Below are 9,117 nucleotides of genomic sequence, written 5' to 3'. Positions count from 1 at the left end.
ACATGCCTACGGTGCATGAAATCCTACAAAACTTCCGGCACTGCTATTCATACAAAATCACCCATGTTCAGAAGCTGCTTCCTGCTGACCTGCCTTGACAAACGTTCGCTCTGTAGTCTCTTGCTCGCGTGTAAGTGGACAATGAATGGCCATGGAATATTCTGTGGACAGGCGAAGCTCATTTCCATATCCAAGGACATGTCAATACGCAGAACTGCAGAATATGGACAAAGAAAATTTAACTTTACTGTCATTGGTAAACGCTAAGAGAGTCTTTTGCCCTCCAATGTTATTCCAACTCTTCAACAGCGTGGATGTGTAGGTAGCGTCATTTTTATGTAAGATGGCACTCCTCCGCACATAGTACAACCAATGAAGAGACTGCTGCAGAAGCTTTTCGGAAATGCTAGAATTATCAGCCGTCACTTCTCAACACCCTGGCCGTCCAGATCACCTGTTTTTAATCCGTGTGATTTCTGGCTGTGAGGTTCTCTGAAAGATGTTACGAACGTAGCGAACTGAAAACACGCATTGCGCAACGTGTTCTGAACGTGAGACACTTCGATCTGTTGTGGAACGTGCTGATTATCCATTTCAACTTGTGGCAGAAAACGGTGGACAGCGTACTATCGAACATGTCTCGTGCCAGTTCAAAATGGTTCAAATGGCTCTGAGCACTTTGGGACTTAACCTCTGAGGTCATCAGTCCCCCAGAACTTAGAACTACTTAAACCTAACTAACCTAAGGACGTCACACACATCCATGCCCGAGGCAGAATTGGTACCTGCGACCGTAGCAGTCACGCGGTTCCGGTCTGAAGCGCCTAGAACCGCACGGCCACAGCGGCCGGCTCTCGTGCCAGTCTCACGACAATTGCAAACCGACGTCATTTTGTTTTTCACGCAGTTTTTCGTCTCAGGACGATTAAAAACCGATGTAAATTTGGTTTTTATGTGGTTTTCGGCGTCAGGACAATTAAAAACTGATCATTCCCATTCGATGTGGTACGACCTTGTAGTGTTGGATGGGTTTACCAGCAGTGCTACAACTGTTGATCCCATATACTTAAGGCGCTTACAGCACCATCTATTGATGAAATTGTCGTTAATTTTTTTTTTTTTTTTTTTTTTTTTTTTTTTTTTTTTTTTTGTTCCGTTGCGTTTTCCCCTGCGTCAATAACAAGCTAGTCAAATCTGACGTCACTCTGAGCAGTGGTTCTCTTTCTACAGCGTTTGAACTTTAATTATGGGCACCCGGTACTTATTATATTTAAGTATTACACGGGATTCGAAGTGGTAGACTAATGTAGGGAGATAGTGATTGTTTCGGTAAAACTGAAGTTCAGAATTTGAAATGCTGCCTTTACTTTACCCTTGTGAGAAATAAGTTGGTATAAATGGTACTCTGATAGTAGCGAACTTTCATACTATAACCAACAGATGGAACAAAATGGTTACTGGCGAGATGGTGTAATAGTATTGAAATTGTATACTAAGACGGTATCTGTTCTTTCGGACATGTCCGAAAGAACAGATACCATCATAGTATATTTATAGTTAAGGCTCACCGGCCACTTGACCATCTTCTTCTTCTGTGCGAATGCACAAACAGTGCCCGAACTCTTACGGGAATCGGCAACGCGCCGCGAGTAATGAGTATAATGGGCGGGGGCACTACGAATGTAGTGCGGGACAATACGTTGAGAATGTGGGTTTCGCGGGAGGCGTGCCAGAGATAAATCCCTGCAGTCGCGCTATCCTCTGTGTCCTCGGTGGCTCAGATGGATAGAGCGTCTGTCATGTAAGCAGGAGATCCCGGGTTCGAGTCCCGGTCGGGGCACACATTTTCATCTGTCCCCGTTAACGTATGTCAACGCCTGTAAGCAGCTAAGGGTGTTCATTTCATTGTAATAGTATTGAAATGCCATTAGCTAAAGGGTGATGTGGGAGTTAAAAGCTCTGGTACAGTGAGTGCGTTAGCGTTCGTACTTCTGGCACGTCCGCCTTAGCGGGAACCACTTACCATCGCCGTGCGCACGAGCGAGGAATGTATATGGTGCCGCTACGTAAACACGCGGAGCCCCTTACGGAGAACCAACTCAACTGACGTCACGCCAGCAGACCAGATCTGACTACCGCACACGCCTACACCATTAATGCAGCGAAGTGGCCGTGCGGTTCTGGCGCTGCAGTCTGGAACCGCGAGACCGCTACGGTCGCAGGTTCGAATCCTGCCTCGGCCATGGATGTGTGTGATGTCCTTAGGTTAGTTAGGTTTAAGTAGTTCAAAGTTCTAGGGGACTAATGACCTCAGCAGTTTACTCCCATAGTGCTCAGAGTTATTTGAACCATTAATGCAGCCACACGTCTCCATCAGCGAGCTGCCAGCAGAAGCATTAAGAACATCGCTACTCGTCTGATACAACGAGTGGAACTAAGAGGGACCGTATCCACTAGTATTTCATCAACCTGATGAAACTATTCACAGTCTAGCACAGATCAAAAATCGTCAAATGTCCGATGTAAAAAGGGTCAGCCTGTGCTTGTACCAGCTGTTCAGCTGGTCTTAGGTTTCAGCTTTATTCCAGCAACTAGGTCATTTTTATGGTACTGGCTTGCCACGTGTATCTTTAGCCTCCTGTTCTTTCTAGTGTATTTGCATTTGGTTCATTTTGTGTGCGATTGCTTTTCCACATACGTCAGTGGCTGGAGGTTGCTGTGTTGAGACTGGGCGCTTCGGGCATCTAACCGTGCAAGTAGCTGTGCAAGTAGCTCCGTGTCCGCAGCTCGTGGTCTTGCGGTAGCGTTCTCGCTTCCTGCGCATGGGGTCCCGGTTTCGATTCCCGGCGGGATCAGGGATTTTCTCTACCTCGTAATGACTGGGTGTTGTGTGTTCTTCATCATCATTTCATCGTCATTGACACGCAAAGTCGCCGAAGTGGCGTCAACTAAAAAGAACTTGCAATACGGCGGCCGAACTTCCCCGCATGGGGTCTCCCGGCCAACAATGCCATATGATCATTCTCATTCAGTAGCTCCTTGTCGGAACCATTTTGATACATCAAGCACACCCATGTATGAACGTCCCTCTCCCTTTAGTGATTTTCCAAGCTCTGCATTAACACATTCCGTAGAACACTTCATCCAGGGCTTATCAGATAGCTCAAAGAATTCACACCAAAACCATTCTCAGCAACGTGCCTGATGTCATTCTCAATTGTTTAGCTGAGGTCACAGTTCAGACTGCTATCTACATCATTTACTGTAATTATAAGAACTTACCTTGCAAGACCCTTCCGCAAAAGAGAATAAGTCGTAGGTGAAGTCGCTGAGTTCTGCACGTTGTTTATAAATTCTAGTTACCTGGTAATCACTTCCTAGGAGTTCTGTACCAGTTATGAAATTCCGTGACTACTACGCTGCAATAACAGTTTTCTTTATTTTTATTTATTTATTGGTTTACTCTGCCTGACCAGATTAAGCCTTTCAGACCTTCTCTTATATCGGACCAGGAACTAAATATTACAAAACATTGGCATTTTCTATCCGTACTTGTCGCTAAGGTATTTATCCCTGTGATATCAACCTGAGGATAATTGTTATTATCGGCAAAAGTAAAATAGTGAATAATAATACCAATAGGCAATAAGATAATAATTATATTAATGAGTATAGCAGTTTTGAAGCAGTCTTCAATATTTTCAGTAAAAGAAAAGATAATGACGGAGAAGACAATTTAAATGTCAGTGACAATAACAGTTAAGAAATGGGAGACTGTTTCAGTAGCTGATTATCAAGTAAGAAAAAGATGTTTATACTGAAAGAATCATACTCTAGAAATGCAAACAACCGTAATTACAATACAGTAATCCGGCCAGAAAGCACGTACCCATCAGAAACACTAATTTTAATATCAATAAAAGGAAACTGAGAAATCTCACAGAGGGATAACAGAGATTAGGGCCAGTATAGAGACATACGCACAGTCATTTTTCCATCGCTCTGTATGCGAATGAAATAGGAAAGAAAATCGATAATATTGGTACGATGTAACCCCCACTGTACACGTTACAGTGGCCTGCAGAGTATTTACATAGATCTAACAGATTGTAGGTGAGATATTACGAAATAGTACTGCAGTAGAAACATTTAAATTAAGAAGTAACACAGAAGTGTACTATCAAGTAGAAAAAAATTACAGACGAAATTAAGAAAAGAAGGCTAATGTTCTACTGGCACATACAAAGAACGAGTCCGAATAGAATGGCAAGAAAAATCGTACAAAATATCGAAAAACTGAAATCCAGATCTAACGAGTTTAAAAAAGTCCATGAAGTCCCAGAAGAAATTTGCACAAATAAGCAAGAAATTGCAGAAAGAACTGTTCATGTAAAAACAAAATTAGGAGATGAAATGTTTAAAGGGCAAAACACTTGTAAAAAGTTGAGAATAAAATGAACAACAAAGTAATGATAAAATCGAGCATTTGAAGGTGTACTGGAGAAATCCTATCTTAATGGCTTGAACGTGGTCCTTACTTGGCTTGTAACAAAAGAAGAAGAAGACTCCATACACAAAGGGGTGGGGGGGGGGGGGGGCGAAGAGGGAAAGGTCAGGTGAAGGGGGGGTGGGTGTTAATTAGTTTAAGCTGTCGACAAGTATGAGGAAGACCATTAACAGTCTGTTGAGGTTGCAAAGGACAGCAGTTTCTCTTAGATTTTGAGAAATATCATTCCAAAGTCGGGTCCTTGATACAGAAAATGGATTTCATAAAATGACTATTTTGTCCATCTTGAGGCTGAAACTCGCTGTTGTGTTTGCTTATAAATAACTTTGTTTTAGGAGAACTTCCACCTTCAGCAACACAACTTTTTTTTCTTTTCTAGCCAAACGTGTTTCGCTGAAGCTACAGCACCGTGGGTTTTTTATTTTCTTTCTGTTAAATGAGAAGGAAAAATCGCTTTTTATTATCTGTTCATTAGACATTTGTTTACAAAAAAAGGAAATTTCTATATATAGTAAGAAGCAATTTTTTCCTGTTAATTAATAGAAAATAAAAACCCACTTATGATGCTATAGCTTCAGCATAACATGTCTAGGTAGAAAAGAAGGAAAAAGTGTGTTTGCTGAAGTCGGAATATGTCCTAAACCAAATTTATGGCTGTGTTACGTAATAGTATAGACAGAATTTTGACGGATTCTTGATACAGAATGTAGCTATATAAAGAAATTTCTCTGTTGAGAGCGAGTATTTCTGCTAAGTTGTTCAGATAGGAATGGTAGAGCTAAAGATAAATAAGAGGGTGTACAATGATTGAGCAGTGTGCAGAGCAAACAGAGGGCATGATAGTCTCTATGCTGGACTGCACGTAGTCATAATAATTGATCTTCCTAAAACTATTATGCCTACAGTTGCTTACTCTTTATGCCTTGTACTGTCAAATCAATCACGAATTTCTTGGGTTGTTTGAAAGCTGAAGTCTTCAGTCTCCAAAATACTGAAGCAATTGGAGCTAGGTAGGCTTAGGCTACCAGAGTTGCAACGTTTCTGAACCTTCACACTGATTTGTAAGAGATGACTGACTGTAAGCTAGATGTTACATCAGCACAGTAGACTGCAGCACTCAAAACTGGTAAGCCTAGTTGCGTTACTGCCAAATTAGATCGAAGTATCAAGAGAAGCTGCTATTTTTCCAGTAGCTTGTGTGGCGGTAATGACAATCATTACATATCCGGAAGAGACCAGCGTCGTTCCTCATGTAGATTGTATTTCAACGTCCCACATGAAAATAATGCTTACATTCCTAACATTGATAGCCATTCCTGACGGTTCTGCCGCAGTTTGCACTCTTGTCCATTATGACAGCCAAGCAGTCGGCTATAAAAGAAACCACCTAATGGATTTCTTAATCTAATTTTTAAAAGATATTTGGAAATTATAATTATTTAGCTACATTTGCTTTACGCAACTTTTCATCCTCTAGTGCATGGACTTGAGCGAGCTGTTTTAAGATACGGTCCATTACCGAGTCACGATTATTATCAGTCAAATAAAGCATGCGATCTGGTGGTGGGGAAGAGGAGTTTCCAATTGGGAATAAATGGAATGGGGTTAGCAGTTCCACCATTAGCCCCACAAATAAGAGAAATGTTGGTCGGCCCTTGGAAATGAAACTATTTTTAATTTATTTCTGGAAAATGTAGTTTTTAGGATTAAATATTTTGCTCTATGAAGTTACGAGTAGTGTTCAGTAAGTAACATCTCGGCCAGTTTTGGTTGAAAAAAAAAAGTGGGCTTTGTTGTGGGACGTCGTGGAATATTCCCGCTTCAGCTCATATAGTATTACTAAGTTCCGATAGATGGCGGCGCTATACGTAGCGTTCAAAATGGCGTCAGTAATAGAGGTGCGGTCCAAACAGAGAGCTGTCAATGAGTTTCTTTCGGCGCAAAACCAGAGCATAGCAAATATTCACAGGCGCTTGCAAAATGTCTACGGAGACCTGGCAGCGAACAAAAGCACGGTGAGTCGTTGGGCGAGGAGTCTGTCATCATCACAAACAGGTCGCGTAAACTTGTCCGATCTCCCGTGTGTCGGCCTCCCGTACACAGCTGTGACACCTGCAATGTTGGAGCGTGTGGACACTCTCATTCGAGGTGATCGATGGATCACGATCAAACACTTCACTGCTCACCTGGACGTCTTCTGCAACTCTGAAGGGATTGCTCTGTTTGATGTCCTTCCTCGTGGTGCAACGATGAATCTGAGGCGTGTTGTGCTACCCTCATGAAACTGAAGAAACTACTTCAGCGTGTTCGTCCCCACAAATAAGCAAACGAGCTTCTCCTTCTCCGTGACAAGACAAGGCCGCGCCCCAGTCTGCGCACCCGAGAGGACCTCATAAAACTTCATTGCTCTGTTCTTCCTCGTCCACCCTACAGCCTGGATCTCGCACCTTCCGTCTTCCATCTGTTTAGCCCAACGAAGAATGCACTCTGCAGGAGGCAGTATGTGGATGATGGAGAGGTTATTGATGGAGCAAGAGGTTGGCTCCGTCGTCGACCAGTAGAGTGGTACCATACGGGCACATGACTCTCCCAGTAAGGTGGCCTAAGGCCGTCGCATTGAAAGGATATTATGTTGAAAGCTAGGGTTTTGTAGCCAAAAGAATGGGGAATATACGGTGTGTTGGAATCCTGAATAAAACCAAGCTGCTTCAAGGAAAAAAAGTGTTGCATTGCGTATTGAACGGCCTTCGTAGCTTGAAAATGAAAACTGTCTACGAAAAATAATAAAAGAGAGTGATTTTTTTATGAAAGAACACTTTCGAAAGATGTTGTATAGCGGTTAGGCCTGCAAGTTTGGGCGTTCCCCATGCGTGGCACACGGTGATAAACTTTAACGTTGGAGGAATTTTTGAAAAAAAATCGAATTTAGCTGTAAGTGGTGGTCACTAATGTAAAACACAACAAGAATTACAGCTAAACCGTCGCCAACCAATCTCTGTTGGTGCTGCTACTGCAACCGTCCAAGCGGTGCAGGCACAACGGCACGTGACGAATTGCTATGCACATAAAATTAATTTTTGACGATGTTAATCAGCTAACATAGTTATTTACGACACACAAAAAAGATTTGGCTGTCATGGCTTCTGAAACGCCATCTCACTGGGCTGTATAATATTTTCTTTCGTGCAGATTAAAATGTTTGGTTTGTTCGAGATACGGTATGAACAAGATGCTAACGCAGCGCAACATACTGCTGAAAGATTCCCATACTGGGATTTAAATTCAGAGGTTAAATTGTTTCAAAAACTTCTGCTGCCGCTTGCAACTCTAGATCATAGATTTGGCGCTTTCTCGTGTGTTCCATTTTATGTCTCATTTATGTAAAGCAATCCCATTTATCGTCGATATAAAAACAAGCATCATTAGTGATATTGCTAATTACAACGATGTTTACTAGTGACTATTTTTTAAATTTACTTTCCGTTCTTACAGAACACATGTCTAGTAACAAATTGAATATAATTTCATTTGATGTACTACGGAAATGAATGTACGCAGAAAGAAAGTTGTCGCGCGGAGTGGCCGCGTGGTTTGCGGCATCATGTCACGGACTGCGTGGCCCCTCCCGCCGGAGGTTCCAGTCCTCCCTTCTTAGCATAAGTCAGTTTAAGTTAGTTTAATTAGTGTGTAAGTCTAGGGCCCGATGACCTAAGCAGTTTGGTCCCTTAGGAATTCACACACATTTGAACATTTTTGAAAGAAAATGTAGAGTACCTAATTACAAAATGTAGTCTTTATTTTGTTTCAGATTGGTACCTCTGTGACTAAGAGGAAGGCGGCAAGATTTCGTGGAAAATTTGGGATATTTGTGGTAAGGTACTACGGGACCAAACTGCTGAGGTCATCGGTCCCTAGAGTTACTCACTACTTAGTCTAACTCAAAGTAACTTGCGCTAAGGACAACACACACACCCATGCCCGAGGGCGGACTCGAACCTCCGACGGGGGAAGCCGAGCGAACCGTGACAAGGAGCCTAAGACTGCGCGGTTCGTGGAACCATTGTAATTGCCTTGGGCAGTGGTCGACAAATTTCGGCCCGCGAGCCCTCATGCTGCTGGAATTAAGCATTCGTGCAGCCCGCGGTTCTCAGCCTGTTTGATAATAGAGTGCTTGTTGTAAGTAACAGCCGAATCCGAAACGTCAACCAATGTTGGGAGGTTCTTAAGAGTGTACTTTTCATTCTCAGTAATAAACAAAAATACTAACAGAGAAAATTATCTTTTAAGACGTGCTTATTTTAATTGACGTTGGTTAATTCTACCGCTTAGCTTAGGGCTATAGGGGTAAGCAGCATTGCCACGGCGTGGTTAGAGGATGTGATGGGAGGTATGGTTTATTGATTGTCTTCCAGTACCCGGTACTGACAAAGCACGGGTCTGCGCGAAAGTACCAAACAGCTGCTATGTACTATATATTTTGACACGGAACTAACACGGATTCGTGAATGGGCGTTATAGAGACAATCATCTTCGAATTCGGTACATATTTGTGACAAGGAATATGAAACTGAATTAACGCTGTTGTAATAGAACGTAATGAGTAAAAGAAA

General features: G+C 42.5%; 1 non-coding gene across 1 annotated transcript; it reads left to right on the top strand.

Annotated features, from left to right (window-relative positions):
- The first annotated feature begins 1,766 nt into the window (after nt 1–1,766).
- Nucleotides 1,767–1,840, top strand: Trnat-ugu. Its single transcript has one exon. It is a non-coding gene; the product is annotated as a tRNA-Thr (tRNA).
- The last annotated feature ends 7,277 nt before the right edge of the window (nt 1,841–9,117 follow it).

The sequence above is a fragment of the Schistocerca piceifrons genome, chromosome 2, assembly GCF_021461385.2.
Source record: "Schistocerca piceifrons isolate TAMUIC-IGC-003096 chromosome 2, iqSchPice1.1, whole genome shotgun sequence".
NCBI classification, from domain to species: Eukaryota; Metazoa; Arthropoda; class Insecta; order Orthoptera; family Acrididae; genus Schistocerca; species Schistocerca piceifrons.
The sequence above is the reverse complement of the archived record's forward strand: the minus strand, read 5'-3'. Positions and strand labels throughout refer to the sequence as shown.